This window comes from Ornithorhynchus anatinus, chromosome 8 (assembly GCF_004115215.2).
Source record: "Ornithorhynchus anatinus isolate Pmale09 chromosome 8, mOrnAna1.pri.v4, whole genome shotgun sequence".
Classification (NCBI taxonomy): Eukaryota; Metazoa; Chordata; class Mammalia; order Monotremata; family Ornithorhynchidae; genus Ornithorhynchus; species Ornithorhynchus anatinus.
Genome location: NC_041735.1, coordinates 62,322,669 through 62,347,766, shown reverse-complemented (window position 1 = coordinate 62,347,766; position 25,098 = coordinate 62,322,669). Strand labels below are relative to the sequence as shown.

At 43.8% G+C, this 25,098-nt stretch overlaps 1 long non-coding RNA gene and 1 other non-coding gene across 2 annotated transcripts; one reads left to right on the top strand and one right to left on the bottom strand.

The window, feature by feature from the left end:
• Window positions 1–1,077: 1,077 nt before the first annotated feature.
• On the bottom strand, window positions 1,078–24,677 carry LOC114813718. Its single transcript, XR_003761447.2, has 2 exons — window positions 24,526–24,677; window positions 1,078–1,282 (listed from the first exon to the last, which is right to left on the bottom strand). It is a non-coding gene; the product is annotated as an uncharacterized LOC114813718 (long non-coding RNA).
• LOC114814030 lies at window positions 14,954–15,091 on the top strand. The gene has a single exon (XR_003761773.1). It is a non-coding gene; the product is annotated as a small nucleolar RNA SNORA7 (small nucleolar RNA).
• Window positions 24,678–25,098: the final 421 nt, after the last annotated feature.

Sequence of the window (25,098 nt, the reverse complement as noted above, 5' to 3'; positions counted from 1 at the left end):
CCAAGGTCACACAGCAGACAAGTGGTAGACTCAGGATTAGAACCTACATCTTCTGACTCCCAAGCCCATCCTCTTTCCACTAAGCCACGCTGCTTCTCTTCTAAAGATCTCAGATTGGCTTGAAAATGGCTTCCAGTCGGGAATGATCTTTGGGGACTGAAATAATATTACCTCAGGCTTGGAGGTGTACAGACAGACACACCGACACACGACACTCTCAGTTCTGAGGCTGTGGAAAGAAGAGATTGATGACTGATTCTGGAGAGGTGAGCCTGGAGCTCAAAAAGTTGGTGTCTCTGTGCTTTCTCTCCGAAACCATTTCTGACAGAATGCTCCTCACAGTAGTTCCCCGACAATACTCCAGGCCTTAATCCCGAAAGATTCTAGCACATCCCACTTCTATATCCCTCTCTTCGAGGCTCTGGCCCGTCCCATAATTCACTGCAAAGTAATGGTGCTGGCGTCTTGACATTGAGAAGCAGCGTGGCTCAGTGGAAAGAGCGAGGGCTTGGGAGTCAGAGGTCATGGGTTCGAATCCCCGCTCTGCCACCTGTCAACTGTGTGACTGTGGGCAAATCACTTGATAATAATAATGATGTTGGTATTTGTTAAACGCTTACTATGTGCAGAGCACTGTTCTAAGCGCTGGGGTAGATACAGGGTCATCAGGTTGTCCCACGTGGGGCTCACAGTCCTCATCCCCATTTTACAGATGAGGTAACTGAGGCACAGAGAAGTGAAGTGACTTGCCCAGTCACACAGCTGACAACTGGCAGAGCCGGGATTTGAACCCATGACCTCTGACTCCCAAGCCCGTGCTCTTTCCACTGAGCCACGCTGCTTCTCTAACTTCTCTGGGCCTCAGTTCCCTCATCTGTAAAATGGGGATGAAGACTGTAAGCCTCACGAGGGACAATCTGATTACCCTGTATCTACCCCAGTGCTTAGAACAGTGCTCCGCACATAGTAAGCGCTTAACAAATACCAACATTATTATTCCCTTAAAATGCAAATGTGAAACATCTACAAGTTCACCCAAATACAATTAGCCTCGTAGCAGTTATAAAATCAGATCGCTTTCTCCTTGAAAGTTGCATTTAATGGTAATGTTTTGCCTTTACCGGTTCCAAAGCATCTCATCTGCTCATTATTGAAGCCAGGCCCTGCTGCATCATCTGAAGAAGATGGTCAGAGAATTGACACTGTTCTGACATCCCCTCTGGTTGAGTGATTCACGTTTCTTCCGGAAGCAACGGTTCAATCACAGCCTCTGACTGACATCCTGAGGACCGAAGGAAAATATTAGGCACTGCTCGTTACAGCAAGGTCCATGTGAGCCAGCGTGACTTAGAGGAAAGATCAAAGGCTTGGGAGTCAGAGGACTTGGGTTCTATCTAATTCCAGTTCCCCCTGCTGTGTGACCTGGGGCGCGTTGCTTCTCTTCTCTGTGCTTCAATTCCCTCATCTGCAAAACGGGGGTTCAATTTAAGAGTGTGGGACAGGGACCTTGTCTAACCTGATTAACTTGGACCTACCCCAGCACTTAGAACAGTGCTTGGCACGTAATAAGCAGTGAATGAGTACCACAGATATTATTTCCTGTTCTCCCTCCTACTTTAGACTGTGAGCCCCACGAAGGACCTGATTATCTCGTATCTACACCAGTGCTTAAGTTCTTAAGAAAAACCACAGAGTGAAGAATTCTCCCAAGGATCCCTCACACAGATTTGATTTTAAGACTATAACCTCCAGGATAATGCACAAGATGTGATCTTCAGTCCTCTTTTCCATGACTTTAATCTGCTGGATATAGTCTTTTCAATCTTTTAAACTGGACGCTTTGTAATTCTATCTAACTTTCTCAAAGATGGTTTAATTTGAATTCTAGTACTGTATATGCAGATCCTTCTGTTCTCAATAAAGTACATCCTACAACCAAATAGAAAACAGCTTCTCCTGATTCAGAGTAGATAGGAGAAAATAAGAAGTGCAAAGGCATAATATTAGGGCCACAAATCCAAGAAGCGGAGCTCAGTTAACACCATTTTTTGCTGATATCAATAGAGAAGGGAGGTCGTAGCACACAGCGTGTGTGTGTGTCCTGGTCTGGCCAAAGATTTCCCCAAATCCTAACAGATCTGGATATCGAGCCCAGCCACCATTTAAAAATCAGGTGGGCTGGATGTTGAAGAGCAACTATGGCTTGTCCTGGCACTGATCTCTGAGTACCGGCTGAAGTTGTCAATTTAGGAAAAAAAAAAGTGGGTAAGAAGAAAAAATTGCTTCTCTCCTCTCGACTCTCAACAGAGGGTGAGAGGGCTCCGTTTCATCCAGTGGAATCCCTTCAAGGGCTCTTTCATGTCCATAAGTGTAAGGCAATAGGCCAAGTGGGGTTTCTGACTACAATCGTGACTCTGGGATGTTAAGATCAACTTGAACTTGGAATAACATCCACCTACAACTACACTCACTCCCTCGGTGAACTCATTCGGTCTCACGGCTTCAACTATCATCTCTATGCAGATGACACACAGATCTACTTCTCTGCCCCTGTCCTCTCCCCCTCCCTTCAGGCTCGTATCTCCTCCTGCCTCCGGGACATCTCCACCTAGATGTCTGCCCGCCACCTAAAACTCAACATGTCCAAAACTGAGCTTCTCATCTTCCCACCCAAGGCCTGTCCTCTCCCTGACTTCCCTATCACTGTGGACGGTACGACCCTCCTTCCCGTCTCTCAGGCCCGCAACCTCGGTGTCGTCCTTGACTCGGCTCACTCGTTCACCCCACACATCCGATCCATCACCGAGACCTGCCGGTCTTACCTTTATAATATTGCCAAGATCCGCACTTTCCCCTCCACTCAAACGGCTAGCTGACTGGTACAGGCTCTCATAATATCCCAGCTGGATTATTGTGTCAGCCGTCTCTCTGATCTCCCTTCCTCCCGTCTCTCCCCGCTCCAGTCTATTCTTTATTCTGCTGCCCAGCTCATCTTCCTGCACAAAGCTCTGGGCATGTCACTCCCCTTCTTAAAAACCTCCAGTGGTTGCCTATCGACCTCCGCACGAAACAAAAACTTCTCACTCTAGGCTTTGAGGTTCTCCATCACCTTGGTCCCTCCTACCACTCCTTCCTTCTCTCTTTCTACTGCCCACCCCATAGGCTCCGCTCCTCTGCCGCCCACCTCCTCACCATCCCCCGTTCCCGCCTATCCCGCCGTCGACCCCTAGCCCACGTCCTCCCGCTGTCCTGGAATGCCCTCCCTCCTTACCTCCGCCAAACTCTCTTCCCCTCTTCAAAGCCCTACTGAGAGCTCACCTCCTCCAAGAGGCCTTCCCAGAATGAGTTTCCCCTTTTCCCTCTGCTCCCTCTCTGCCCCCAACTTGACCTCCCCTCAGCTAAGCCCCCTTCCCCCCTTTTTCCCTCTGCTCCTCCCCCTCTCCCTTCCCCTCCCCTCAGCACTGTGCTTATCAGCTCATTTGTATATATTTTTATTACCCTATTCATTTTGTTAATGAGATGTACTTCCCCTTGATTCTATTTATTGCTATTGCTTTTGTCTGTCTCCCCCGATTAGACTGTAAACCCATCAATGGGCAGGGATTGTCTCTATCTGTTGCCAAATTGTACATTCCAAGTACTTAGTACAGTGCGCTGTACAAAGTAAGCGCTCAATAAATACTATTGAATGAATGAATAACGTTGTGCGGATCTTCAATTTTACATTGCCCAGCTTCACCAGATGTGATAATTAATAATAATATTAAACTGCATCAGAACCTGGTATTTTTCTCAACCTGGGATTACTGCACGGGAGAGCTGCTGGTGTGAAGCCAATGTCTTTTTGGTCAACTTCTCGCACATTCCCTGGATGGCACGTTTAACAAGTCCTACTGCCTACTAATCCAACTTCCAGAACCCATTGCACAACGGGCAGATGAGCTGGAGTTCCAGGAACTGGCTACCTTTTCTTCCTAAATGGTGACTGCTAAGCACTTACTATATGTCACGTACTGTACTAAGCACTGGGGTAGATAAAAGGTTGGACACAGTCCATGTCCCATGTGAGGTTCACAGTTGTAATCTCCATTTTACAAAGAGGCAGTTGAGGCCCAGCAAAGTTTAGTGATTTGCCCACGGTCATACAGCAGACAAGGGGCAGAATTGGGATTAGAACCCAGGTCCTCTAACTTCTAAGGCCTATGTTTTTTCCACTAAGCCATGGTATTTCCTTAAAGTCAATCTTGGTGTGGACAAAAGAGTAAGAATTCAAGATACACTGACTAGGCCACTTGAAAATCCTTTGGACTGGTGAATTAAAATCAAACTATCCATCTCTATTTTGTTTCTATATCTAATGACCTCTGCATTTGAGGACAAGCATCCGTAAGTGTTATAAAGCTGAAAACTATTGAAGGAGATCATTCTGCCATTTGCAAATATGAGCTTCATAAAGTTTTTATTGCAAACTTATGCCCAAGATATTTAATTCAACCAGCCAAAAATAAGAGATTTCTGGTTTAGCAGAATGCAGTTTATTAAAAGATGCAACATCACAGCCTGTCCCTCATGGACATTCTGGAAAGACTAAGCCTCTTTGAAATGAATCAGAATCTTGAAATGGAGTTATTTTGCTCTGTTTCTAAATTAGCAATTGAAAGCTCACAGGCTTAAAAATACCATTCGATAATGAGAAACAGGGGGCCAAGATTCTGTTACCCACAATGGGTAAATTCCCAGAAAGTTAAACAGAATTGTATGCTAGTGACCTTTAAAGATATAACTAGTAAATAGTTTTGAAAGAACAAATATGTGGGATCTCACTTTTTTTTTTGCTTTGAATCGGTGAAGGGGAAGATCAACCCTGGTAAGCATTTTCAGTACGTTTGATTGCATAGGATTACAGCTGCCTGGACAGTCAAATCGGAAGCCAAAGTCCTCGGGAAAATCGGGACGTTAAAATCCACACTAAAGGGATTCCTACTCCTCTTTCTCTAAACCAGGCAAGTTTGAGATGAGAAATTACAATCCCTGTCCGAAGGAAGGGACTTTTACCTAGAACAGCCTCCCAGAGATCATCAGGAAGTTCTACCAACTGTTAGGAAATCAGAAGGGCTCTTTGCTCAAGCAATTCCACACCATCTCCACTAATGAGAAGCAGTGTGGCTCTATCCACTGGTCTAGGAGTGAGAAGGACATGGATTCTAATCCTGGCTCTGCCACTTGCCTGCTGTGTGGCCTTGGGAGAGTCACTTCACTTCCCTGGGCCTCAGTTACCTCATCTGCAAAATGGGGATTAAGACTGTGAGCCCCAGGTGGGACACGGACTGTGTTCAATCTGACTGCTCTGTATCTACCCCAGAGCTTAGAACGGTGCCTGTCACAAGTGCTTAACAAATCGATTATTGACTCTAGGTTTCCACCCAACCCCTGGAACTAGAGAGCTGGGAGAAAGGGCAATGACATTGGCTTTCAATCAGTGGAACTTATTGAGCATTTACTATGTGCAGAACCCTGTATTAAGCACTTGGAAGAGTACAATACAATAGAATGAGCAGATACGTCTCCTGACCATAACAAGTTTAGACTACAGCTGGGGATGGGGGGATGATCACCGAGATAGAAAAGTTAAACAGTTATTCAGACCTCTGTATTTTTGCCAGAACCCTGACCTCCAGAAGGACAGAGTTTGCAGCATGGTCTAGTGGACAGACCATGGGCCTGGGATTCAGAAGGTCCTGGGTTCTAATCCCGGCTCCACCACTTATAATAATAATATTGTTGGTATTTGTTTAGCACTATGTGCAGAGCACCGTTCTAAGCGCTGGGGTAGATACAGGGTAATCAAGTTGTCCCACGTGAGGCTCACAGTCTTAATCCCCATTTTACATATGAGGTAACTGAGGCAAAGAGAAGTGAAGTGACTTGCCCACAGTCACTCAGCTGACAAGTGCCGGAGCCGGGATTCAAACCCATGACCTTTGAGTCCCAAGCCCAGGTTCTTTCCACTGAGACACGCTGCTTATCTGCTATGTGACCTTGGGCAAGTCACTTTACTTCTCTGGGCCTCATTTCCCCCATCTGTAAAATGCGGATTAAGTCTGTGAGCCCTATGTGGGCCAGGGACCTGATTAGCTCATTTTTGCCCCAGCATTTAGAACATAGCTTGACACACAGTAAGTGCTTAACATAAACTATGATTATTAGTAATATCATTATTAATAAGGGGCAGGGTTCTGAAGGAGGCCAGGCCAAAGGCAGCCTAGGGGAGAAACCTTGGACTGAGAGTCAAGAGATCAGGGTTTTCATCCCAAACCCTGCCACTGGCCTACTGTGTCACCCACCTTGGGCAAGTCATTAAATTTATTTAACTGTGCCTCACTTCCCTTGACTGTAAAAGAGGGGAGATCACCTTCTCTCCCTACCTCTAGACGGCGAGCCCCAAATGGGACAGGGACTGTGTCCAATCTGATCATCATGCATCTAACCCCAGTGCTTAGCAACACAGTATGTGCTTAGGTGGCTCAGTGGAAAGAGCCCGGGCTTGGGAGTCAGAGGTCATGGGTTCAAATCCCAGCTCTGCCCCTTGTCAGCTGTGTGACTGTGGGCAAGTCACTTCACTTCTCTGTCCTCAGTGACCTCATCTGTCAAATCGGGATGAAGACTGTGAGCCTCACGTGGGACAACCTGATGACAGTGTATCTATCCCAGCACTTAGAACAGTGCTCTGCACGTAGTAAGCACTTAACAAATACCAACATTATTATTATTTAAAAATACCGCTGTAATTATCATCCCAGTTAAAAAAAAAAATACTGAAGACATTTTGAAATCTTATTCTCAGATGATTTCAATTTTCACACTTACATGCTGTGTCCACTAGAATTATCTCAGACAACAGTACTTTAAGGGTAGGTTGAACAGAAGTGTAAAGAACTCCCATTTTACTTAATATCCACTCGTTACCCAGAAAATAACAGATTGGACACCCCTTTAGAATGTAAACTTTCTGTGGGCAGGGAATGTGTCTACCAATTCTTATACTGTACTTTCCCAAGCACTTAGTACACCGTTCTGCACAGAGCAAACAATAAATACGATCAATCGATTGGTAGTATCTCTGTTGCAATACAGAGAGGTAGGCCTTAAGGATGTCGACTGGGGGCTGTGCACACAGGGTACCTATGCCATGATCTTTTATTCTCACGTGCTTAAGATGACCCAACCTTACCTAATTGTCAAATACCAACTTGACTATGAACTGCCTTTAACATCGTCGCCGTCCCCCGAAGGGCATCAACAGGGTGGAGGCTGGCAACGAGGATAGTAGTATAGCATTCATCTCCAAAAATGAACCTAAAATGCACAGCAACCTCCACTACCATCACTTGGAAATCAAATGTTATTTTGCCTCAGGTTGGAGCCAAGAAAAAAAAGTTATTTTCATACACTATGTCTGCCCTGCGCTGACTTGGCCGTTGAGTGAAAGGTACTTAATGCAGTAGCCGTTCCAAAGAAAATTGAAAACAGTCAGTTATGTTTACTGAGCGCTTACTGTGTGCAGAGCACTGTACTAAGTGCATAGGAGAGTACAATACAACAGTATAACAGAGATAATCCCTGCCCCCAAGAATTTATCATCTAGTAGGGATAATAGTGTTTACTAGTCACTTACCGTGTGCAGACCACTGTACTAAGCACTGGGAGAAAATGTGTAGCGTCTACTGGGAAAGACACCTATACAAATCCGGCAAAAAATTATAGCGATGTAGGTATGTGAGAAAATGACAATTTTTTTTTAAATGGCAACACTAACAAATTCTATATATCTAAGGAATAACATAAATAGTGTGGTTTGATGAAGGCATATAGTCCAGCATCATCCAAATAAATCTCTGGCTGAGATTTCAAATATTCTCCCTATATCTTAAGGGCAAACTGCATTTCGATTGTTATCATTCCCACACAAAATTAAAAGTTTTCAACAACAAGAAAAGACTATTCCTCCAAGGGAGCGATTGATTCTATTTAGTTGTCATTGTTTTTACGAGATGTTCTTCCCCTTGATTCTATTTATTGCCATCGTTCTCGTCTGTCCGTCTCCCCCGATTAGACGTAAGCCCGTCAAACGGCAGGGACTGTCTCTATCTGTTGCCGACTTGTTCATCCCAAGCGCTTAGTACAGTGCTCTGCACATAGTAAGCACTCAATAAATACTATTGAATGAATGAATGAATGGGAAGAGCCAGCTTCATAAGTAGATATCACAAGCACTTCTTGTTTTCTAGTCACATCATCAGGAAAGATAGAAAATGGGGCTTGCCTCAGAAGCTATTTGAAATGACACGTAGGCTGTGTCCAACCTGATCTGCTTGTATCTACCCCAGCATTTAGTCCAGTGCCTGAAACATAGTAGGCATTTAAATACCGCAATTATTATTATTACTGAAAAAGAATTCACAATGGTCCTGGAGATTTGATTGACCTCAAAGAGCAAATAAAGTTAGAATTTAACAGAGCTTTTAAGTGTCACAGATAAAGTTACTCTAGCATGGTTAATTCCCCAAAGGAGACATGTGAATATGCCTGAATCTAGAACCTATTTTTTCTCCATGTTTTTTCCCCTGCTCTCTGAAAATCCTTAAATGGAGCCACTTCCATTTTAAATTTGAAGATGTTGCCAAGAACTGATTGAAAAAGCTCGGTGCACTGAATAATACCTTTTAGTGTATTTTTAACAGGAGGCAAACTGCTTCAAAATATTTTTTATGGGTTTTTTTAGCTCTTAGTATGTGCTAAGAACACTGTACTAAACACTGGGGTAGATATAAGTCAATCAGCTTGGACATAGTCCATATCCCTTATGGGGGTTCAGAGTATTAATCCCCATTACTCCCTCCGATTTAGACTGTGGACCTTTTGTGGGACAGGGACTGTGTCCAACCTGATTATTTTGTGTCTTCCTCAGCACTTAGGACGTTACTTGGCATGTAGTGCTCCGCTCCTCTGGTACTAACCTTCTCTCTGTGCCTCGTTCTCATCTGTCCCGCCATCGACCTCTGGCCCAAGTCCCACCTCTGGCCTGGAATGCCCTCCCTTCTCAAATCCACCAAACAAAGCCTCCTCCAGGAGGCCTTCCCAGCCTAATCCCTCTTTTTCCTCTGCTCCCCCTCTCCTCCCCTTTGTCCCAACTTTCTCCCTTTGCTCAACCCCCCTCCCGGCCCCACAGCACCTGCATTTATATGTACATATTTATAATTATAATTTTTATTAACAATATGTATATATCTATAATTCTATTTATTTATAATGATGCTACTGTTTACTTGTTCAGATGACTGTCTCCCCCCTTCTAGACTGTGAGTCTGTTGTGGGCAGGGATTGTCTCTATTTGTGGCTGAACTGTACTTCCCAAGTGCTTAGTACAGTGCTCTGCACACATTAAGTGCTCGATAAATACGACTGAATGAATGCAGTAAGCGCTTAACAAATGCCATTAAAAACAAGTGCCATCTATTTTACTGCAAATTGCTTGAAAAAAAGCCATTCGTCTCTTTTAAGAATGAGGATTTCGTATCCATTACTAGAGCTTGAACTACCAACGAAAACAAAGCAGGAGCAATGAAAACAGGATTGGAATTCCTCCAAAAAATCTCAATGGTTGAGGGAAGATTTGACAAGCATGAAATCACTTTCAGTAGACAACAATTGAATGGAGTAACTTAATGCAGATGTACCTTAATAATAATGATGATATTTGTTAAGCGCTTACTACGTGCCAGACACTGTACTAAGTGCAGGACGGGATACAAGCAAGTCAAGTTGAAGGCAGTCCCTGCCCGTGGGGGGCTCACAGTCTCAATTTCCCTGGCACAGTAGATAGAGCGCAAGCCTAGGAGTCAGAAGGTCAGGGCTTCTATTCCCACATCTGCCACCTGCCTGCTGTGTGGCCCTGGGCAAGTCACTTCACTTCTCTGTGCCTCAGTTCCCTCATCTGTTAAATGAGGATGGAGATTGTGAGCCTCACATGAAGCAGGGATTGTCCAACTTGATTTGCTTGGGTACACTCCAGCACTTAGTAAAATGCCTGGTATTTAGTAAGCACTTAATATCATTATTGTTATTATTACAGATGAGGTAACTGAGGCACAGAGAAGTGAAGTGGCTTGCCCAAGATCACACTGAAGACAAGTGACAGAACCAGGATTAGAACCCATGACTTTCTGATTCCCAGGCCCGTCCTCTATCCACTATACCAAGATGGGGAGAATGAATGGACTATGATTTGGGCACAGATTTAAAATGATCAAAATGATTTGATCCCAAAGGGCATATGAACTGAAGGGACAGTCACCTCAAAATTACTGACAAAAAAACTTAGAATAGGCAGTGTAGCCTAATGGAAAGAGCTAGGGTCTGAGCGTCAGGGGACTTGGATTAGAATCCCAGTGCTGCGACTTGGGGGAAATCACTGGACCTCTCTGGGCCTCTTTTCTTTGATTGGACACTAAGTGTTTCTTCTATGGCATTGCTCTTTGGCCTGTTAATAATTTCTCTTCGCCAAACCTGATGTTTCCCATCTTACTGTGGCATGTCATTATAACAGTATTTAGTGCTTACAAGCACGTCTGTATTTTTCCCAGGAAAACTCTATGGATATATTACCAAAACAACTTCAGATAGAGGTGGGTCAATCTGGTAGAGATACGCCCGTGGAGTCGCTAAGGGTCGGAGACGACTTGACGGCATAAGACATGACAAGGGACTAAAGCAGGGCCTAAATACTGGGAGAGGTTACACTCAACCAATTGTATTTACTGAATGTTCACTGTGTGCACTATACTAACCGCTTGGGAGAGTACAATTCTAACAGAGTTGCTAGATATGTGCCCTGCCCAAGAGGATCTTACAGTCTAAAGGGGAGGTTTCAGTCTAGAGATATTCAAAGCAGGTACAGAGCCTGCACTAGGCAAGACTCTCGGTCTCAGAGAGAGGAGGTATTCATTCAATAGTATTTATTGAGCGCTTACTATGTGCAGAGCACTGTACTAAGCCCTTGGAATGTACAAATCGGCAACAGATCCCTGCCCACTGACGGGCTTACAGTCTACCCATTTCACCGATGAGGAAACTGAGGTGTAGTGATGTTAGGTGAGTTGTCCTAAATCACAGCAGGCTAGGGGCAGTGCTGGAATTTATACTATGTCAGATCCCATTTCCATCCCTTTTCTACTAGGCCATGCTATCTCCCAAATCTATGTGAAAATAGATTTCTATTTGTAAAAATCATAAGGCAAATCAACTCACTCCACAGCTAAATAGAAACTGCATCTTTGCTTCCACAGAAAAGGAACTTCTGTCAAATTACGATATTCACTTAGGAACAATGTATCTAGCATTTAAAATGTTGTTAGGAAGATTAATTCCACCCCAGTGCTACGCAACAGTCTCTCTTCTCCACTGGCATAAAGCCAGTGTTGTTTCTTCATAGATATGGGCTGCACTAAAATGTTCGACCATAATTTTACGTTGCAGTTGGGTGCTTCAGATGCTCAAGACTGACTATTTTCATCATCATCATCATCAGTGATATTTAATGAGCACTTACTTTGTCCAGAGCACTGTACTAAGCACTTGGGAGAGTACAATATGACAGAATTAGTAGTCATGTTCCCTGCCCGTAATGAGCTAGAGGGTGAAACAGACATTACATATGCAGAGGAACAGCAGTGAGCATCAGCCACATGATGTGGTTTGTTGCAAAACTATCAGATGTGGTCTGGTTTGGGGGAACAACTTCTGATTCCACTCTGGGCAAATGACTAAACTCTATGCAAACTCCCTCCAGTAAAAGAAGGAGCAGAAGCCCCTTTCTGACTCATGACCTAAGAACCAGGGCAGTCATGGTGCAGTGGCTAAAGCACGGGCCTGGATGTCAGAAGTTCAAGAGTTCTAATCCCAGCTCCGCCATTTAACAGCTGTGTGACCTTGGGCAGGTCACTTCACTGTCACCTCATCTGTAAAATGGGGATTGAGATGGTGAGCTCCACATGGGACAGGGACTGTGTCCAGCCTGATTTGTTTGTATCCACCCCAGAGCTTAGAAAAGTGCCTGTCACATAGTAAGCACTTAGAAACCACAGTAATTATTACTATTATTGTTACTGTCACCACACCATTTACGGCCCTAAGATAGTAGTTCAATATTAACTACTGAAGACTTACTCGGTGCAGAGCACTGAACTAAAGGATTGGGACGCGACAATAAAAAAACAAATTGGCAGACACATCCCCTACCCACCGGCAGCTTCCAGACTACAGTTTATCTTTATCCCCTGCTGATTCCCCTATCTTTAGATTTTAACATCTGCCCCCCCGATTAAATTGTAAGCCCCTCAATGCAGGGACTGGATCTACCATTTATTGCTGAATTGTACTTTCCAAATACTTAGTACAGTGCTCTGCACACAGTAAGTGCTCAATAATCACAACTGAATGAATACCAACTCTATTAAAATGTACTCTTCAAGCACACAGTCCTGGGAGTCAGAAGTACCTGGTTCTAATCCTGGCTCTGTCACTTGTCTGCTGTGTGACCTTGGGCAAGTCACTTCACTTCTCTGGGCCTCATTTCCCTCATCTGTAAAATGGGGATTAAGACTGCCTTCAAGCCGTTTACGGTCTAGACAGAGAGACATATTAAAATTACAGAGAGGAGACACGGTGTAGCGCATGGATATGTACTCAAGTTATATGAGGATGAGGGAACAAGTCTACCAACTCTGCTACTCTGTATTCTCCAGAGTGCTTAGTTCAGTGCTCTGCACATAGTAGGTAATAATAATAATAATGGTATTTGTTAAGTGTTTACTATGTGCCAAGCAGTGTTCTAAGCACTGGGATAGATACTACTTTACCAGGTAGCCCCAACGTGGGGCTCATAGTCTTAATCCCCACTTCACAGATGAGGTGACAGGCTCAGAGAAGTTAAGTGCCTTGCCCAAGGTCACGCAGCAGATAAGTGGTGGAGCTAGGACTAGAACCTACATTCTCTGGCTCCCAAGCCCGTGCTCTTTCCACTAAGCCAAGCTGCTTTTCTACTCAAACAATATCATTGATTGATCAATAGGTAAATTCTTGGATCAGCTTGCTAGCAGTTTGATATAAAGGAAAGGGTGGATTCTAGAGATGTTGTGAAGGTGGAACCACAACAGGATTTGGGGACAGATTGAACTGTGCTTGGCACTTAGTAAGCCCTCAACAAGTACCAGAATTATTATTATAGCTTGAATGAAAGAGAGGAGTCGAGGATAACGCCAAGGTCGTGGGCTTGTGAGAAAGGGGGGGCTGGTATTTCTTTAGTGATAGGAACAGGGTTTGGGTGGAAGATGAGTTCTTTCTTGGGCATGTTAATGATGATAATAATAATAGTACTTGTTAAGCACTTACTATGTGTCAAGTATTATTCTAAGCACTGGGGTGGATACAAGTTCACGAGGTCAGACATAGTCCCTGATCCTCAAGCTAAGTAGCTCGTTAAGTCTGAGGTGACGGCAGAACATCTGAGTAGAGATGCTCCGAAGGCAGGAGAAAACGCAAGACTGTAGAGAAGGAGAGGGGTCAGGTCTGGAGATGTATATTTGGAGATCATCCGCATAGAGCTGGCAGCCGAAGCATGGGAGTGAATGAATTCTCCAAGGGTGTGAGTGTAGGTGGAGAATTGAATGGGACCCAGACTGAGACTTGTGAGACTTCCACTTTTAGAGGCTGGGAAGCCGAAGAGGAGCCCACAAAGAAGACTGAGAATAAGTGGTCAGAGAGAAGAGGACTATGTCAGCAAAGCTAAGGATATATGTTTCCAGGAGAAGACGGTGGTCGACAGTGTCAGAGGCAACAGAGAAATCGAGGGGGCTTAGGATGGAGTAGAGACATTGGATTTAGCAAGAAGGAGGTCACTGAGGCCTTAGAAAGGGTCGTTTCTGTGGAGTAAAAAGGGCGGAAGACAGATTGGAGGGTGTCGAGGAGAGAATTGGATGAGAGGAAATGGAGGTAGCTTGTGTAGACAACTCACTTGAGGTGTTTGGAAAGGAGTGGAAGGAGGGGGACGAGGAGTCAAGGGAGGGTTTCTTTTTTCCATTGTGCTTTTTGGGTTTGTTTGTTTTTTTTAGGATAGGGAAAACATGGGCATTTTTGAAAGTACATACATAATGATTTATCTACTTGTTCTTTTTTGCATTTACTTTTCATTCGCTCTCTCCTGACAAAATGTAAGCGTTTTCCTTCTTGTTTCCACATTTGGATTGTAAGCTCCTTAAAGGCAAGGATCTACTTTATTATACTCTGCCAAGAGAGTGTAGCACCTAATAAATATCAATAACTGATCAATTATTAGGCTCCCAAGCATCTAGTACTGGGCTCTGCACACAGTAGACCCTCAAATATGAATGAATGAATAAAACTGAAGCAAAATTCAAGAACCATACCTTAGGTACCTCTTTGGAATTAAAAAAATGTCATGCAAGGAAGTGGCACTTTAATTGGAAATTGAATCTGGCCATCTTCAAGCAGTCCATCTCATGGACTGACATTCAATATTACAGGCAGAGTCATGAGCCAAAAAACGTCTTCTGCTATGCACTGACATCTCCGCTCAAAGAAAGCATTGTTACTGGCCATTTCTTTTGATTCCAAGGAGCTATACTGTTAGAGTTTTTCTTCTATTTTTCTGAAGCAGAGACAGAGTCCTGGAAGCTGATGTTCAAATACCCGTTCTCAGTCCTCACCCCTGACTTGGCTGGTGGGGCTGAAGTGTGCTCAGCAGAGTAGACTGCAGACACATTATCCCACTAGCATTCTTAAATCCACCTTCAAAGTTGGTCACGAACGCTCTCTTGATCCAGTAGATGATAATAATAATTAGTGGTATTTGTTAAGTGCTTACTATGTGCCAAGCCCCCTCCCAGAATCACACCTGGAGAGTTTCCAGTCCTCTACCAGTCTTGGCTATGGGAGGAAGAGTCAAGCAGAGGCCTGTCTATTCCATTCCTAGCTTGGCCAGTGGCTAGTGAGTGGAAGGCCACCTACTTCAAGTCAAAACTCCCCTGTGCTGGGCAGCAAGGGCACGGGAGAGAGTAGAGGGTGAAGACAGCTTGTGCGCAGATGGAGGCAATGGCAAACCACGTCTGTATTTTTACCAAGAAAACTCGATGGCTACACTACCAGAACGACCACAGATGGAGATGGGGACTTCCGGGAGACGTGTCCTTGGAGTCGCTATGGGATGGAAATGACTAGATGCACAGGACAAGACATGTGCCAAGCACTGTTCTAAAAAGTGGGGAAGATACAAGATAATCACTTTGGACCCAGGCCCTGTCACACATGGGGTTCACAGTCTTAATCCCCATGTTACAGATGAGGGAACTGAGGCCCAGATAAGTGATTTACCTAAGGTCACACAGTAAACACATGGCAGACCCAGGATTAGATCCCATATCCTCTGACTCCCAGGCCCGAGCTCTTTCCACTAGGCCACCCAAGTGTCTAATTTTCATCCTAACCCTGACTTTCTGCCTGACCGGAGGCTTCCCCTCACTTGATCTCTCCGTAACACAGTGATAAACAATCCCCCAAGGGTTAGGAAACGCAAACCTGATGAATGATTCTGAATGACTTGGATGACACCAATGGAGAGATAAAGTTCCCCCACAGAAGTGCTGTAACTTTTACATTTTTGGCCAATTTGGACTGGCATTTCGACATCAGCCATTTAGTCATCCATTATGTACATTTTTTTATCTGGCCTAAAACAAAAGATTAACATCCCAGCAATGAATCTTTCAAATTCACCCTTCATTTACTCAGCATCTTAGCCATGATGTCAGCAGAGTTTCTAAATACAGCTTAGAAGAGGCTGTCAACATGATGTATTCTTTTTTTTTTCCATCAGGAAATGCTTTGTTAATTAATGTTATAGTTGAAGTCCAGTGACTCAGTCCTGCTGAATCTTTCATAACTATAATGTTTTGTAATTCTGGTTTCATGGAAAACCTCAGCACTCTCTTTGGAAAAGGTGAAGTCTCTTAAAAATTTAAAGATTTAAATTTAAAATTTAAAAAGTTCAGGTGGGAGGGGGAGGGGGGAATCAACCTTTCTTGCTCTGTTTCTGTATGAGGACCTGGACCCAACCTGGTCCTGAACTGAGTTGAGAAGATGGTGGTGACGAATCCTCCTCCTCTCCTTTCCTCTGTCCTCAACTCCTCCCAAACCACCTCGCTCTTTTCCCTTGGTCTTGGGATTGAAACCTGAGTCCGCAGTCTGGACTGGGAAGGAAGCCCTCCTGGCTTCTCTTCTCTCCCACTCTTGTTCTTTGTGCTGCTAATTTGGCTAGGGAGGACAGGTAGAGGAAGGGCCAGGAGCTGCCTTCTTCCTCAACCATTCTATCAGATTTACTGAGCACTTACTATTTGCAGAGCACTGTGCTAAGCACTTGGGAGACTTCCTCCTCCCCGCCTCGCCTCACCTTTCGGGAACAGACTCTGGGATCACATAAAGTGGCTGAAAAGGAGCAGATTGATGGAGTCTCTGCATACATTCCCTCCCCTAAATTCCTGGTTTAGATATAGATCCTGATGTTGCTGGACATAATGGATACATGGTGACACTAGTTTCTTCCAGATTTGGGTTTAAGAGTTGGGGAGTTTGCTAACTCCATTCATTCAATAGTATTTATTGAGCACTTATGTGCAGAGCACTGTAGTAAGTGCTTGAAATGTAGAAATCAGCAACAGATAGAGACAGTCCCTGCCCATTGACGGGCTTACAGTCTAATCGGGGCAGACAGACAAAAACAAGAGCAATAAATCGAATCAAAGGATGTACATCTCATTAACAAAATAAATAGGGTAATAAAAATATATACAAATGAGCGGATGAGCACAGTGCTGAGGGGAGGGGAAGGGAGAAGGGGAGGAGCAATGGGAAAGGGGAGGAAAAAGGGAGCTTAGCTGAGGGGAGGTGAAGGAGGGTAGGGAGGCAGCAGAGAGAGCAGAGGGAGAAGGGGAAGTTCAGTCTGGGAAGGCCTCTTGGAGGAGGTGAGCTCTCAGTAGGGCTATGAAGAGGGGAAGAGAATTAGTTTGGTGGAGGTGAGGAGGGAACTCCTTATGAGCAGGGACTGGGTCTGTTATTTCTGGTTTACTGTACTCTCCCAAGAGCTAAGTACAGAACTCTGTACCCAATAAGAGCTCAATAAATACCATCGATGGATTGATTAATAAGCCAATCAATGTGTGACCTTCAAGAAGGGGAATAAGTTACTCTTTAGTTCCCCTTGCTCTTCCAGGGAGGGAATCTAATGGATGGGAAAGCTCCAGTGGCTCAACCAACACATCAAAGCCTTACTGAAGACACATCTCCCAGAGGCCTTCTCTGAATAAGCCCTCATTTCCTCTTCTCTTCCTCTTCCCTTCTGTGTTGTTCTGACTTGCTCCCTTTATTCACCTCCCCCACCCCCTGGCTCCACAGAGCTTACATACATTACTGCAATTTATTTATATTAATGTCTGTCTCCCCGTCTAGCCTGTAAGCTCACTGTGGGCAGGGAATGTGTCTATTGCTTTGTGTTGTACTCTTCCAAGTGCTTAACACAGTGCCCCGCACACAGTAAATGCTCAATATGATTGACTGATCTGATTGGAGAAAAGTGGAGATGTTGAAGAATCCATAATATGACAGACCACCACTCCCTCCACCTTCAAAACATTCCTAGAGACTCATCTCCTCCAAGGGGCTTGCCCTGATTAAGCCCCTCGTTCCCCCAGCTCGCTCTCCCTTCTGCATCATCTGTGCACTTGGATATGTGTGTGACTTTTGGATATTTGATATTCACCCCACCCCCAACCCCGTGGCCCTTAGGGACATGTCTTTAAATTATATATTATAAATTATTTATATTAATGCCTGTCTCCCCTTTAGACTGCGAGCTCATTATGGGTAGGAAATGTGTGTGCTAATTCTGTCATACTCTCCCAAGTAGTTAGTTCAGTGCTCTGCAAATAGTAAGCATTCAAATTCCAGTGATTGATTGAATTACTCATCAGAATGGATTATGCTCTGCTGCAGGCCCGTCCATGCTGCTCGTAGACGGTTTGGAACTCCAGACTTCTTCTGCCCAGGAACTTCTCATTCAAATCAACACAGTCATTACGACACGAGAAGCAGTGTGATTTAGTGAAAAGAGCCCGGGCTTGGGAGTGAGAGGTTGTGGGTTTTAATCCCAGTTCCTCCATTTATCAGCTGTGTGACTTTGGGCAAGTCACTTAACTTCTCTGTGCTTCAATTACCTCATCTGTAAAATGGGGATTAAGTCTGTGAGCCCCACATGGGACAACCTGATTACCTTGGATCTACCTCAGTGCTTAGAACAGTGCTTGGCACATAGTAAGCTCTTAATAAATACCATCATTATTATTACTGTCGGTCAATCGCATTTATAAAGTGCTTACTGTGTGCAGAGCCAGTACTAAGTGCTTGGGAGAGTACGACAGACCAATTCTCTGCCCCAAACTAGCTCACAGTGGCATTATCAAGTATTTAGTAAGTCTTGTCTTATGCCGTCAAGTCGTCTTCGACCCGTAGTCGTCTTCGCCATGGACGCATCTCTCCCAGAAGGTCCCTCCCTCCATTTATATTCGTTCTGGTACTGGATCCAGAGAGTTTTCTTGGTAAAATTAGGAAGAAGTTTACCACTGTCTCCTTCCGCACAGTAAACTTGAGTCTTCGCCCTTGATTCTCTCCCATGCCACTGCTGCCCAGCATAGGGGAGTTTTGACTTGTAGCAGATTGCCTTCCACTCGCTTGCCACTGCCCAAGCTAGGAATGGACTGGAAATAATAATGATGGTATTTGTTAAGCGCTTACTAGGTGGCAAGCGCTGGATATGCCTCTGCCCGACTCCCCCTCCCTTGTCGAGACTTGTAGAGTACTGGGAACTCTCCAGATGTGACCCTGAGAGGGTATTTAGTAAGTGCAGAACTTGAAACTAGGCTCTTGAGGAGTAGACAAAAATAATGGAGTTTCTATCCTCTATGACATCTTATATTCCTCGTCTTCCACTGTCCTCTTCCCAGTGTTCAGAAGGGTGCTCTGTACATATAGTAGGCACTAAAACACTTGAATGATAGTTTCCAAGGCCCCCTGAAAAAGCCCCTCAAAGAGGAGGACCGACTGCATTTAATTAGTTCAGGATTATAACAACGCAAGCTAGGTAGACGGAACATTAACTTCATTGACTGCAAAGATCCAAGACCCGTTAGCCCGCAGGCCCGGGCTGCTTTCCATCTGAGTGGGGGGCTCACCGACTTGTCTGCAGGTAGCAATCACGACTGGGTAAATCTGTCAAGGCCAACAAAAGTATAACTACACTAAACCGAGGGAACAAGCCAGCACCGAGTGTGATCTCTGAAACATCAGTGGAATAGAAGCAGCACGGCCTAGTGGATAAAGCACATAGAAGGCAGTGTGGTCTCATGGATAGAGCACGGGCCTGTGAGTCAGAGGCCCTGGTGCCTAATCCTAGCTCCACCACTTGCTTGCTGGGTGACCCTAAGCAAGTCTCAATCTCTCTGGGCCTCGGTTTCCTCCTCCGTAAACTAGAGATTCAAAACCTCTCCCTCCTACTTAGACTGTGAACCGCCCATGGGACAGGAATTGTGATTGACCTGATCAACTTGTTATCTACCCCAGGCTAGATTATAAATTTGTTGTGGGCAGAGAGCATTTCCACCATCTCTTCTGTCTTGGGATCTGCACACACTAAGTGTTTGAGAAGCAGTGTGGAAAGAACAAGGGCCTGGGAGTCAGAGGACCTGGGTTTTAAACCTGGCTCCGCCACTTGTCTGCTGTTTGACCTTGGCAATACATTTCACTTCTCAAAGCCTCAGTTTCCTCATCTGTAAAATGGGGATTAAGACTGTGAGACCCCCCTGGCTACAGGGGCTATATCTAATCTCATTAGCTTGTATCTACCCTAGTGCTTAGTACAGTTGACTATGCTATCATTAAAGAATTTAAAAATAAATGATTTTGATTGATTACCTGACACATAATAAAATGTAGACTAGGCAAGCCCTAGGTTGTAAACTCTTCACTAGGCTGTAAGAACATGGAGGAAAGGGGGTCGGGACTAAAAACTCAATCCTACTATACTCTCCCAAACAATTAGTCAAGTGCCCTGGGTACAATAAGAACTCAATAAATTCCTTTCTTTGATCGATTGGAAAGAGCACAGGGTTGGATCACGAGAGAGCTGGATTCTAATTCTGACTATGCCCTGGAGGTAAACTTGAAGTCATTTCAATTTCTCTGTGCCTCAATATTCTCATCTGTAAAATGGGCATTAGATGTCAGAGAAGCAGCGTGGCTTAGTGGAAAGACCACAGGTGCGGGAGTCAGAGGTCATGGGTTAGAATTCCAGCTCTGACACTTAGCTGTGTGACTGTGGGCAAGTTACTTAACTTCTCTGTGCCTCAGTTACCTCATCTGTAAAATGGGGATTAAGACTGTGAGCCTCATGTGGGACAACCTGATGACCCTGTATCTCCCCCAGCGCTTAGAACAGTGCTCTGCACATAGTAAGTGCTTAACAAATACCAACAGTAGTAGTATTATTATTATTGTCAGTTCTCCCTCCCATTAAGATTGTGGGCACCAGAGAGGATAAGGAGCTGTGATCTGATTATCTTGTTTCTGCCCCATCACGTAGCCACTGTTTGACACAGATTAAGTGCTTAGGAAATACTACTACTACTACTACTAACAACAACAATGGTACTTAAGCATTTCCTCTGTGCCAAGCACTGAGCTTGCTACAATATAAGCAGATGGGACACAGTTCCTGTTTCACATGGGGCTCACAGTCTATTAGATGTTTTATCCCCATCTTACAGAAGAAGTAGCTGAGGCACAGAGAAGTGAAGTGCCTGGCCCAAGGTCATAAAACGGGCACGTGGTAGAGCTGAGATTAGAACTCATATCCTTCGCTCCCCAGGCCCATGTTCATAACGTAAATATGATTATTATTAAATCCCAGGGAAATCTCTCTCGATAGGATTCTTTTCCTTTAACACATCCCTGCACCCCAGAGAGTAGAGTCTGTTCATCTACTGCCAAACGGCTTAAATTAGGGAAGCAGGCCGCAGACTAAGATAGTTCAACTTGACTTTGGGGTAGAGGACATTAGTTTCAAAGCTGCATGACCTTGGTGTTGCTTTCCACAGATTTCTGCAGCAAATATTGCACCAAAAGCAGTGGGCTAGCTCATGAGCCTCTAGCAGTTGCCATTTTTATCTCACCACACCTCTAAAGAATGCCTTGATCTGAAAGTTTTAAAGTTCCTTAAAGAAATCCTTAAATTACTTATAACGTTCCTGGGAAGTGGTTAAAGGATAAAATATTGTCCTCATTTTCGAAATGAAGAAACCGTCAGGAAAAGGCCCTATGAAGTGTCCAAGCTCACATCAAAGAGAAGCAATGTGGCCTAGTGGAAGGAGAATGGGCTTTGGAGTCAGAGGACCTGGGTTCTAATTCTGGCTCCACACTTGTCTATGTGTCCTTGGGCAAGTCACTTTACTTCTCTGTGTCTCAGGCCTCATTTGTAACATGAGGATTTTTAAAAATCATAGTTATTAAGCGCCTACTGTGTGACAGGCACTGCACGAAACGCTGAGTAAATACAAGGTAATTAGGTTGGACATAGTCTCTGTCCCACGAGGGTCTCTCAGTCTTAATCTTCATTTTACAGACAGGATAACTGAGGCTCAGTGTGCCTAAGATCACACTGACAAGTGTTTCTGCCTCCCAGGGCTGTGGCCTATTCCACCCAGTCTCACGCTCTATCCACTAGGCCATGCAGTTTAAGACGGTGAGGACTATGTGGGGCAGGGGCTGTATCCAAGCCGATTATTTTATATTTATCCAAATGTTTAGTACACTCCCTGGTGCATTTTAAGCGCTGAGCAAATATCACATAAAAATGGTGGCTGGGATGGAAAGGGGATCCTGCTAGTCTCTGAATCCATCTTTCAGCCTGTTTGGAACCTTTACAATGCACAGCCTGCTTGGGATTTTCCTCACTCCAGCAGGGATGAGTTAGAGCCTGAAAAATGAGATATTTTCCTTTCGGCTCCCTCTGCCACCAAAACTTGTGTCAAAATTGCTAATGCACTACACAATTGACTGTGATTCTCCTTCTCTCCCTGAATCTGGTGGAATTGAAATGGGGAAAATGCAAATATCAAGGGGCTGGAAAATGCAAAGATTATTCAATCCCTGAATATTCCAGAGTTGACTTTTTTGATCACTATCTACCCAACCTTGTTTTAAAGTTTCCCAAACCCTGGGTAGTTTCCCAAACCTTGGGTGATATCTCTAGTTCGTCAGGAGTAGCCTGTACTTCTGTATTTCTGTATTCTCCACTAGCCCACCATGGACTAGCTTTCAGAAACCATCACATCTTCAGAGAGTTACTTAAAGCCCAAAACGTTTTTAAAAGAAAGCTGATTAATCCAGGATTATCCCCAAACCCAGTCTCCAACACCCACCTCTTATAAAATCATCTTCTCTTCCTTGGCATGTAGACCCATCCCCCCACCACCCCGGCAAAAAAAATCTCAATTTTGTGTCTCAGCCAAGATGTACATAAATTAGAACGTTTAATCTTTGTGCACATTTACATGCATAATTTATTTTTTAATCAAGCCCTTAATATATTCCACAATATAAGCCATTAACTCATAAAGTCCAGCCTGGCTGCTTTGTTTTTCTGTTGATAGTTTCCAAAGCCCTTCATCTCCTTCCAGTAAGAAAGCTTTTAACTCTCTACCAAGTTCGAGCCACCAAATCTGTTCCTTAGACTGTTATCCCAGAGAAGCCCAAAGTTTATATATATTATAAAGCAGGGGCTGGCAGCTTCACAATTATGTAAATACTGAGAGAACACAACTCCTTGCCAAAGTGCAAAACCATAGATGCATAGTGCTTATTAACAGAAATAGATTTAGGGAGTGTTCACAGATGTTTGGGCCCAAACTTCATCCAAAAACTTGTCATCTCCCAAAACAAAAGCTGATAGAAGATTTTTAAAGGGATGAAAAAAAAAAAGGAAAACGTAATTGCATTTAGGAAAGTAAGGCATGTTTTCAGTTTGCTCAGTCAAATTGACACCTTCCTCAATCTTTCAAGTAGACATACTTGAAAAGCATGCCACAAGTTTTATAACTAGCTTTGGTTTCAGTGAGTACAGAAGCACATCCACATAGAGGCTATAAATGTATAGACTATTAATATATACTAAATATGTATTCCCCCATTAATAAATGCCTGAAGACAATGTCATACTTGATCCTTATTAAATATAGGGTATGGAATGACAATAACTTGGCCTTCATTATCCGAGAGCATCTATCATTCATTGCAGATAAAGGTTTTGCATGGATATGTTAAATGGAGACAGTTATGAAGGCTAATTTAAGAAGCGCATAATATGAAAAATAGCTAATTGACTCCCCCCCACCCAGAATGTTCAAAAACGTTCTCTGAAATCCGACAGCGAGGTTCACTTCTTTCTCCACTCAGGCCTTTATAAAGAAGTCCTATATCCTGTTCTGGTGTCGGCTCTTTAAAGAAGACGAAAAAGAAATGGTAAAAGGGTAGAGAAGAGTGGAAAAGACCTGATTGATAATGACACCACAATGTTCATCTTCAACTTCCACTCAATTACAATTTCCAGGTCATTTTCTGCTACAGGATCGTTAAGTGACCACATGAGTATGCTAGCGATCTGAAGGAGTTAAAACTAACCTTTCATCGGCACTACAGGCCTTACAGCATATATTCCTTACTTCACTGGGAGAGAACTATGGGAGTAAAGTCACATGGCAGATTATAAGAAGTTCATAGTTTTTAAGAGATCAGCATTCATTTCTTACAAGTCCCTAATGAAGGCCACCATCTCAACTTGTGCAATAAACAGCCTATTGAAGTGTTGGACAGTATAGCTCTTCCTGCTGTTTTAAAGCACTTGCAAAATGCTTTCCATCTCAGGTTCATAAGCATTCCAAAGTATGACCGTCACACAGCGCAATCAAAAACAAACCAAAAAAGTCATCTCCACAGCTTCCCAAATAGGAGGAAATGCAACATTAAGGTGGCTTTTTTTTCCTTGAGTCACGGTTCCTAAACATCAGTGGATAAAAATGTACTAATTGGATAAACTATTCCTTGATATTTGACAGATCAGGCTTACAAGGAATTTTGGCTGAACAGAAATATTCAATATCCCCAGTTTACCCATACTGACTGAGCCCTATGATTCACACAGGATACAGTGTGAAATTCACTTTTTCCCTGAGAACTCACAAAACTTACACACTTGAAGCATTTAAAAATCAGTTTTCTGAGCTGGAGAATCTAGTTCAGACTGATAGTATGCCTTCAAAAATTCAAAATATCCTAATGAAGCTTTCTTACCTTTGACCTCTCAAATTTCTGCCCTCTTCTCTCCAGGCTTCCTCCATCTTCTCCTGTGTGGTTCTGGAAAGCATTTGGTTTCTTCCTTGTGGATTGTTTTCTACTTTCATGGTTGTTGCATTTGAGGGAGAGAGAGAGTTTACAAACCAGTCAGATAGATTAAAGTAGGAATCTGAGTGAAAGCAGCCCAGGAAGCACCAACTAGTGGGAACAGGTGTTGATTAGATTAACCTAATTTGGAGGAGACACCTGAGAAGAGTTTTCACCCATGGGCAAACACTCTTTCAATTGATTTGACTTCCAACACAATCTGTCCTCAATAGACCACTCCAGCAAAACTCCAGTTTTTCTATTTCAAACATAAACCATTTCTCTGGAAAGAAAGTCCACAGTTGAAAAACATTTTAATGAGAAAATACCCTTTTAGGAGGGAATATTAAATCCAGGGCAGGTTCATGAGTCAATTGTTTTTTTCAGGGTCATTTATGCTTGAGGCTCAGCAAAAGTCAGAACGACTCTTGTGAAAGGCCTGTTCTGTATCTGGACCCTTAAGGGAAAAAGAACAATACTAGA